Below are 9002 nucleotides of genomic sequence, written 5' to 3' on the forward strand. Positions count from 1 at the left end.
ATTTTGGTAGTTTCCCTTCTTTGTTGTTGCCCTTTTGGCCAGACCTATCTATATTGTTTTGTATTGTTCCATTAAAATCACCCATCATCAAGATCTGGTCATAGAACACTTCATCCAACTGTCGATTAATGTCTTTAAAAAAAATCTTTTGCACCATTTGGTGCATATAGTCCTAATAACAACGTTTTCTTTGCGTTAATCATTACTTCCACTGCCACGTATCTTCAATATTTATCTTTAAATATCAATTTTGGCTCTAATTGTTCCTTAATATAAAAAACCACACCCCTTTTCTTTTGTTTCGCCAATGAAAAAAAATCCAACCCCAATTGTTTATTCCATAAAAATTTGTAATCCTTTTGTTGTATATGAATTTCCTGTAGACAAATTATATTACACTTTTGTTTTTTAATCCAATGAAATGTTGCTTTTCTTTTTTGTGGTGAATTTAATCCATTCACATTCCAAGATAGTAATTTGTAATCCATTATGGTGCAAAGTCTTTATTTTCTTCAAAAAAGCTACCCATCTCCTGCTCATTCCTTATTGTAATCCTTCTTCCACGTAGCTCAAAGCTCAAACCTTCTTGTTGAAATGGTCTACAGAAGAAGAAGTAGTAAAATCTCAAATGATTAAATGGGCAATTAATGTAAATAAGGAAATACAGATGGATACATGGGAATATCTTTGGAAGAACTCTATGAAAATATCAACATGTCAGAGTATTAAAGAGAATTGTTTCAAGATGATGTATAGGTGGTATATGACTCCTAAAAAATAGGCAAAGATGAGTAAAAAGATGTCGGATAGATGTTGGAAATGTAAAAAACATGAAGGTTATTTTTATCATATGTGGTGGACATGTGGAAGAGCGAAAAAGTTCTGGCAGATGATACAACAAGAAATATCTAAAATTCTGGGATATGACTTCAAGAAAGTAGCAGAGACCTTTCTGTTGGGATTACAAATGGAAAAATTTCCAAAAGAAGATAGGACTTTAATTTGATACTTGCTCTCAGCTGCTAGGACATTGTATGCGCAGTTGTGGAAGCAAGAAAAAATACCAGAGAAATGGGAAATGAGAAATGGGATTGGATTGTGAAAGTTTTATCGTGGAGCGAGATGGATAAACTAACAAGAATCCTAAGAGATTATGATTTGGAAGTGTTTAAAATGGAGTAGAAGAAATTTAGATGTTATGTAGAGAAAGAATGGAATGTAAAAAGATATTGGACAATTTTTTAATAATGATTAAGTATTATAAAAAGGTAGAATTTAGATTTTTATAGTTAAAGGTACCTTTATAAGTTAACTTTAAGTGTTCAAAGCCAAAACGCTTGCCCAAATCCTCTATGGTATCCCTATTTGGATCGCAGCTTTTACCAGGAAAGTGGAGGGCATTCAAGCCTCATTCTTTAGACAAATTCTTGGTTTGCCAAAATGTGTGTCCTACTTTGCTCTCTGCTCTGAAGTGGGTCAGTCTTTGGTGGAGACAAAAGCCTGGATTGCAGTGTTTAAATTCTGGCTCAAAATTCATTTTAGAACAGATCCCAACAGCCTTCTTGATTGTATGAAAAGAGACCCATATATTTCATCCTGGACAGCAGTGCTTCTGTCTAAACTCAATCAATTGGAGTTAGAGGTAGATGATTTTTCTACCGCTGATGAGTCATATATCTTCAGATGTATTAAACTGAGACTATGGGAATTGGAGGAAACGAAATTACGGCCAACTGACCCTTATATTTGCTCTCCAGCTTCCTTAGGTCTTTATGCTTTTTGTGGCAAAATGCCCAATTATCTATCAGACCTAACCACTCCAAGTCATCGCAGGGCCTTTATGTTGGCTAGACTAAACGCGTTTCCCTCCAAAGTTTTACAAGGGAGATATCAGCGAGTCCCTTTAGCCGACAGACTTTGCTCCTGTGGAGCAAATACCCCTGACTCAATCCAGCATATATTGCTTGATTGTTCTTTATACCATGACCTCCGTAAAGATTTTATTTGACAAGCTTTCTTTTTCTCCAGATTTGTCTATTCTGCCACCCTGTTATTATTTATTGAGTGATACTGAGGGGGTGGTTAGTGAGGCTGTGGCAAAATTTCTGGCTGACATCCTTAAATTTAATTCTGACCATGTTTGAGTGCATCTGTAAGCTCGGTTTTATTTTGATTTTATCTCCAATGTTTAAATTTTTATATTCTGTGTATTTTTATCTGAATCTTTTATGCCATTAAAGGTTTGGTATGGTAGTTAACTTTAAGTATATAACTTCGGTGGGAGTCTAGTAATGGAGGGAGGGGGGATTAGAAAATATCATATGGGTTAGAGATAGAGATTATACAAATGGATATTGTTACCATATGTTATCAATAAAATTGTTTAAAACAGAATAGCAAAGAAGAAAAGGGGGAGTACCAAGACAGCTGCAACCTTTAGAAACAGTAAAGAAGACCCTGGGCTATAATTTCTATGGATTGCATTACAGATTTATTCTCTAGTAAGGGGAAAACCATGATCCTGGTGGTGTTGGACACATTTTCTAAACAAGTGCATTTTATCCCCTGTACCAAACTGCCCACAGCCAAATGATTGGCCAAGATGTTTATGTAACATATAGTCAGATTGCATTCTTTTCCTGAGAAGATAATCTCAGATTGGGGCCCACAGTTTATTTCCAAATTAAGAACATAAGAGAAGCCATGTTAGATCAGGCCAATGGCCCATCCAGTCCAACATTCTGTGTCACACAGCGGCCAAATATATATATATATATATATATATATATATATATATATATATATATATATATATATATATATATATATATATATATATATATATATATATATATATATATATATATATATATATATATATACACACACTGTGGCTAATAGCCACTGATGGATCTCTGCTCCATATTTTTATCTAACCCCTTCTTGAAGGTGGCTATGCTTGTGGACGCCACCACCTCCTGTGGCAGTGAATTCCACATGTTAATCACCCTTTGGGTGAAAAAGTACTTCCTTTTATCCGTTTTAACCTGTCTGCTCAGCAATTTCATCGAATGCCCACGAGTTCTTGTATTGTGAGAAAGGGAGAAAAGTACTTCTTTCTCTACTTTCTCCATCCCATGCATTATCTTGTAAACTTCTATCATGTCACCCCTCAGTCGACGTTTCTCCAAGCTAAAGAGCCCTAAGCGTTTCAACCTTTCTTCATAGGGAAGGTGTTCCAGCCCTTTAATCATTTTAGTTGCCCTTTTCTGAACTTTCTCCAATGCTATAATATCCTTTTTGAGGTGCGGCGACCAAAACTGCACACAGTACTCCAAATGAGACCGCACCATCGATTTATACAGAGGCATTATGATACTGGCTGATTTGTTTTCAATTCCCTTCCTAATAATTCCCAGCATGGCGTTGGCCTTTTTTATTGCAAACGCACACTGTCTTGACATTTTCAGTGAATTATCTACCATGACCCCAAGATCTCTCTCTTGGTCTGTCTCTGCCAGTTCACACCCCATCAACTTGTATTTGTAGCTGGGATTCTTGGCCCCAATGTGCATTACTTTGCCCTTGGCCACATTGAACCGCATCTGCCACGTTGACGCCCACTCACCCAGCCTCAACAGATCCCTTTGGAGTTCCTCACAATCCTCTCTGGTTCTCACCACCCTGAACAATTTAGTGTCATCCGCAAATTTGGCCACTTCACTGCTCACTCCCAACTCTAAATCATTTATGAACAAGTTAAAGAGGATGGGACCCAGTACCGAGCCCTGCGGCACCCCATTGCTTACCGTCCTCCACTGCGAAGACTGCCCATTTATACTCACTCTCTGCTTCCTATTACTCAGCCAGTTTTTGATCCACAAGAGGACCTGTCCTTTTACTCCATGACTCTCAAGCTTTCTAAGGAGCCTTTGATGAGGAACTTTATCAAAAGCTTTCTGGAAGTCAAGGTAAACAACATCTATCGGGTCTCCTTTGTCCACATGTTTGTTCACCCCCTCAAAGAAATGTAACAGGTTAGTGAGGCAAGATCTTCCCTTGCAGAACCCATGCTGAGTCTTCCTCAATAACCCGTGTTCATCAATGTGCCTACTCATTCTGTCCTTGATAATGGTTTCTACCAACTTTCCCGGTATTGAAGTCAGACTGACTGGCCTGTAATTTCCCGGATCACCTCTGGAACCCTTTTTAAAGATGGGGGTGACATTTGCTACCTTCCAGTCCTCAGGAACGGAGGCAGATTTCAATGAAAGATTACAGATTTTTGTTAGAAGATCCACAAGTTCAACTTTGAGTTCTTTCAGAACTCTCGGATGTATGCCATCCGGACCCGGTGACTTATTAGTTTTTAATTTGTCTATCAGTTGTAGGACCTCCTCTTTTGTCACCTCAATCTGATTCAGGTCTTTCAACACCCCTTCCAATATTAGTGGTTCTGGGGCGGGCAAACACTTCTCATCTTCCACGGTGAAGACGGAGGCAAAAAATGCATTCAGCTTCTCAGCCATTTCCCAATCCTCCTTCAGTAATCCTTTTACCCCATGGTCATCCAAGGGCCCCACTGCTTCCCTGGCTGGTTTCCTACTTCTAATATATTTGAAGAAATTTTTATTGTTGGTCTTTATGTTTTTTGCAATATGCTCCTCATAGTCCCTTTTTGCCTGCCTGATCACAGTCTTGCATTTGATTTGCCACTGTCTGTGTTCCCTTTTATTAATCTCACTTGGACTGGTTTTCCACCGCTTAAAGGAGTCCTTCTTACCTTTTACAGCTTCCATTACTTTGTTTGTTAACCATGCTGGCCTCTTCTTATACCTGTTTGTGCCTTTCCTAACTTGTGGTATGTATTTTATCTGAGCTTCTAGGATTATAGTTTTAAATAGTCTCCAAGCTTCCCCAAGGGTTTTGACCGTATTTACCTTTCCTTTCAGTTTCCTCCTCACATGCCTCCTCATCTCAGAGAATTTACCCCTTTTAAAGTTAAATGTGGTTGTGGCGATCTTTTTGGGCAACTCCCTATTTATACAAATGGTGAAATCAATAACATTATGGTCACTGTTCCCAAGCGGCGCAATCACTTTTACGTCTCTCACCAAGTCTTGGGCATTACTTAGGACCAGATCCAGGATCGCCCCATCCCTGGTAGGTTCTGAGACCATCTGCTCCATAGCACAGTCATTGAGAGCATCAAGAAACTCAATCTCTTTCTCTCGACCAGAACACATATTGACCCAATCAATCTGCGGGTAGTTAAAATCACCTATTACGACTCAGTTTTTACGTTTAGCCGCTATCTTTAATCCCTCCATCATATTATAATCGTCCTCTCTCTTTTGATTTGGTGGGCGATAACAAACTCCCATAGTTAAATTTCCTTTTGGGCCCTCTATTTCAACCCAAAGCATTTCTAAAAGGGAATCTAATTCTCTGACCTCAGTCTTACTGGACCGTATATCCTCTCTGACATACAGAGCCACCCCACCTCCAACCCTTCCCTCCCTATCCTTCCGATATAACTTATATCCAGGAATCACCGTGTCCCACTGATTCTCCTCATTCCACCAAGTTTCTGAAATTCCCACAATGTCTATGTTTTCTCCCAACACTAAACATTCCAATTCACCAAATTTACTTCGGACACTTCTAGCATTTGCATACAAACATTTATAATTTCCCAAGCAAGCTAGGCCCGCCACCTCTCTCCTGCCGCCTCGAGACTCTAGCAGACAGTCCATACTGTTTGTCACCATCACAGTGGACAACTCTGATCCGTTACTCGGTAGAAAAATAGAAGCCAACCCTTCATCTCTTTGAGACGAGTCCTCCCGAACCAGAGACAGTCCATCTCCTGTCGGCTTTCCCCCAAGATTTAGTTTAAAAACTGCTCTGCCACCTTTTTGATTTTAAGCGCCAGCAGCCTGGTTCCATCCGGAGACAAGTGGAGACCGTCTCTTTTGTACAGCTCCGGCTTGTTCCAGAAAGCATCCCAGTGCCTAACAAACTTAAACCCTTCCTCCTTACACCATCGTCTCATCCACACATTGAGACTTCTAATTTGCGCCTGTCTCTCCTGCCCTGCACGTGGAACAGGTAGCACTTCTGAGAAGGCCACCTTGGAGGTCCTGGCCTTAAGTCTCCCACCTAGCAGCCTAAATTTCTCCTCCAGGACCTCACGACTGCATTTCCCCACATCGTTGGTGCCAACATGCACCATGACCACAGGCTCCTCCCCAGCACTATCAGCCTATCTACTACACGCGTAATGTCCGCTACCTTCGCACCAGGCAGGCAAGTCACCATACGGTCAATACGCGGTTTTGCCACCCAGCTGTCTACTTGCCTAAGGATCGAATCACCAACTACCAAGACCCCCCCTCTCCCCCTGCCCAGGGATGGTTCCTTGGCGCGAAAGGATACCCGCTCACCAACCGAAGAAGAGGTCCCTTCTGAGGGCGCATTCCCCTTATCCTCAGCAAGGTGCCCTGTTCCCTCTAGACCCTCACGCTCTCTGGCAGCAACGGGGCTGCCACATTCAGAGTGGGGCTCATCTAATACGCCCCCAAGAGTCTTCCCCAATTGCCTAACTGACCGTCTCTGCTTCTCCAGGGCAGTCACCTCGGCCTCAAGGGTACGAACTCGTTCCCTGAGGACCAGGAGCTCCTTGCATCGAGCACACACCCAAGACTTCTGTCCTGTGGGCAGATAGTCATACATAGTCAAATTTTGAAAGGAGTTTTGCAAATTAATGGATACTGAACAAGGGCTGAGCTCGGGCTATCACCTCCAAACTGATGTGCAATCAGAATGCATTAATCAACAGCTGGAGCAATTTTTGAGATGTTTTCTAAACAAGATAACTGGGTTGATTTGTTGCCCTTTGCTGAGTGTGGATACAACAATTGTGTGCACAACTCCACATATGCCAGCCCATTCCTCATAGTTAATTAGAATGAAGGAAAAAGATTCCCCAAGTTACCAGGTGGGAACCGAAAGGGAATAGGGACTTGTAGGCATGGTGGCTGAACTGGCCGATCACTGGAAGGGTATCCAGCAAAACCTCATTGCAGCCAGCAAAACCTCATTGCAGCCTAAGAGACTTACAAAAAACAGTTTGATAAAACCCATGCCACCCTCTGTGAGTTAAAAGTGGGTGATTTGGTGTATATTTCAACAACAAACTTACGTACCAAACATGCAAATTGGGTTGGAAGTACCTGGGTCCTGTTCCTATTAAAAGGTTAATTAACAAAGTGACTAGTCAATCAGAATGTATTCAGTAAATATATCCAAAATTTTGAATCAAGGGCTAGAATCAATTGAGGAAAGAGGAGCTACAGCAAAGTATTCAAGGTATTCTTGCTGTATGGTGGAGAATACCATTTACTCTCCTTTATTCCTTTGGACACAGGGTAGAAACAAATAACCTTACTTGAGGGGAGCTAGTCATTAAATCCGGCCAATGGATAATGTGCTGAAACCATAGATTCTACAACTCTAGACCCTTTTCTGGCCAAAGATTTTCCACAGGCACACACAGATGCCTGTCCTAAATCCTAGTCCCCAACATATGGTTGTAATAGCCACATAAACAGTTTACAGTCCCTCCTCTTCTCTCTTCTCTTCAGAGAAGCAACACAACACTCTTAAATGGTGTTCCACAATTTTTATTGCCTGAGATGCACATAGATCAGATACAGCAGATACAGATACAGTGAGCAAAACAGTGATCAGATACAGTGAGCAAAACAAATCCCACATCTTTTCAGCAAACTCTGGGACTGTTCCTAATATGTGGAGTCCATCTTGACATGCCAGTTTCCTGCTAATTAGGTGACACATTGGCTGAGTAGTAATCTCTGTGTTCTGATGTGATATATTTATTCCTTGGGTGATGTTGTTTCAGTTACACCAATCAGTGGAAGCCCAAGGGATCTTGGGGGCAAGAAACTGATATGAAACAAGCAGGGGACCATTTATTTTCAGGATTATTCTTGAAAGTTGCCAAAATTCCTTCCCCCTCTCCCTTCCAAATCCTACTTCTCCTTCCTCTGCAAATGGAAAATGGCTTCACTGTTGTTCTTAAGGTCTGTTTTGAAAGGTTCAGGCCCATAAGATCCAACCATTTCATGAGGAATAGTTTGTAGTTGCTTCAGCAAAATGTTGCAGGCAGCATCTAACATTTGGGGAGGGATGGTGGCTCAGTGGTAGAGCATCTGCTTGGAAAGCAGAAGGTCCCAGGTTCAATCCCTGGCATCTCCAAAAAAGGGTCCAGGCAAATAGGTGTGAAAAACCTCAGCTTGAGACCCTGGAGAGCCGCTGCCAGTCTGAGTAGACAATACTGACTTTGATGGACCAAGGGTGTGATTCAGTGTAAGGCAGCTTCATATGTATATATATGTTCATATGTTCATTTGGGCCTCTCTTCTTAAACACTGGGGGTGGGTGGGATTGTTTTTGTTTTAATCAAGCATCAGATTTCAAAGTGAATGAACAGCCTATTATGCTGTGCTAACTAACCATCAAATTTCTCCATTCTGCATCTGTATTCTGTTATTAGGGAAAGTAAATCTGTTTATAAGGCTTTTAACATCTTAAACCTCTTTGGAAATTATGTTGCTTTAGGGACCATATTAGTTATATAGCCTTCAAACTCCTAACCTAAAGACAGGCAATGTAAAAGGACAATGAAAAGCAAGCCAGGGAAATAGCCACTGTTCTCAGTGAGAGGGCATGTTTTCCATCCCAATACAGACTGTTCCCCGAGAGACCATAAGCCTATGTGACTCTCTCTTCTTCCTTCCACTCTTTAGCTCTTCTTAGGCTTGCTTTTTGCTTATTGGTTTTGAGATACAGATCCAGCACATTCTGATATTTTGTTCTGATATTTCCTATAACTACCTATAGACCAGCTATGACAACCTTGACTTGTAGCACAATCTTGATTTGTAGCAATAGCTAGTAGCAATGCATGTAAAAATACA

At 41.0% G+C, this 9002-nt stretch overlaps 1 non-coding gene across 1 annotated transcript; it reads left to right on the forward strand.

The window, feature by feature from the left end:
* The first annotated feature begins 8205 nt into the window (after positions 1 to 8205).
* Positions 8206 to 8280, forward strand: TRNAS-GGA (transfer RNA serine (anticodon GGA)). The gene has a single exon. It is a non-coding gene; the product is annotated as a tRNA-Ser (tRNA).
* Positions 8281 to 9002: the final 722 nt, after the last annotated feature.

The sequence above is a fragment of the Heteronotia binoei genome, chromosome 13 (assembly GCF_032191835.1).
Source record: "Heteronotia binoei isolate CCM8104 ecotype False Entrance Well chromosome 13, APGP_CSIRO_Hbin_v1, whole genome shotgun sequence".
NCBI lineage: Eukaryota > Metazoa > Chordata > Lepidosauria > Squamata > Gekkonidae > Heteronotia > Heteronotia binoei.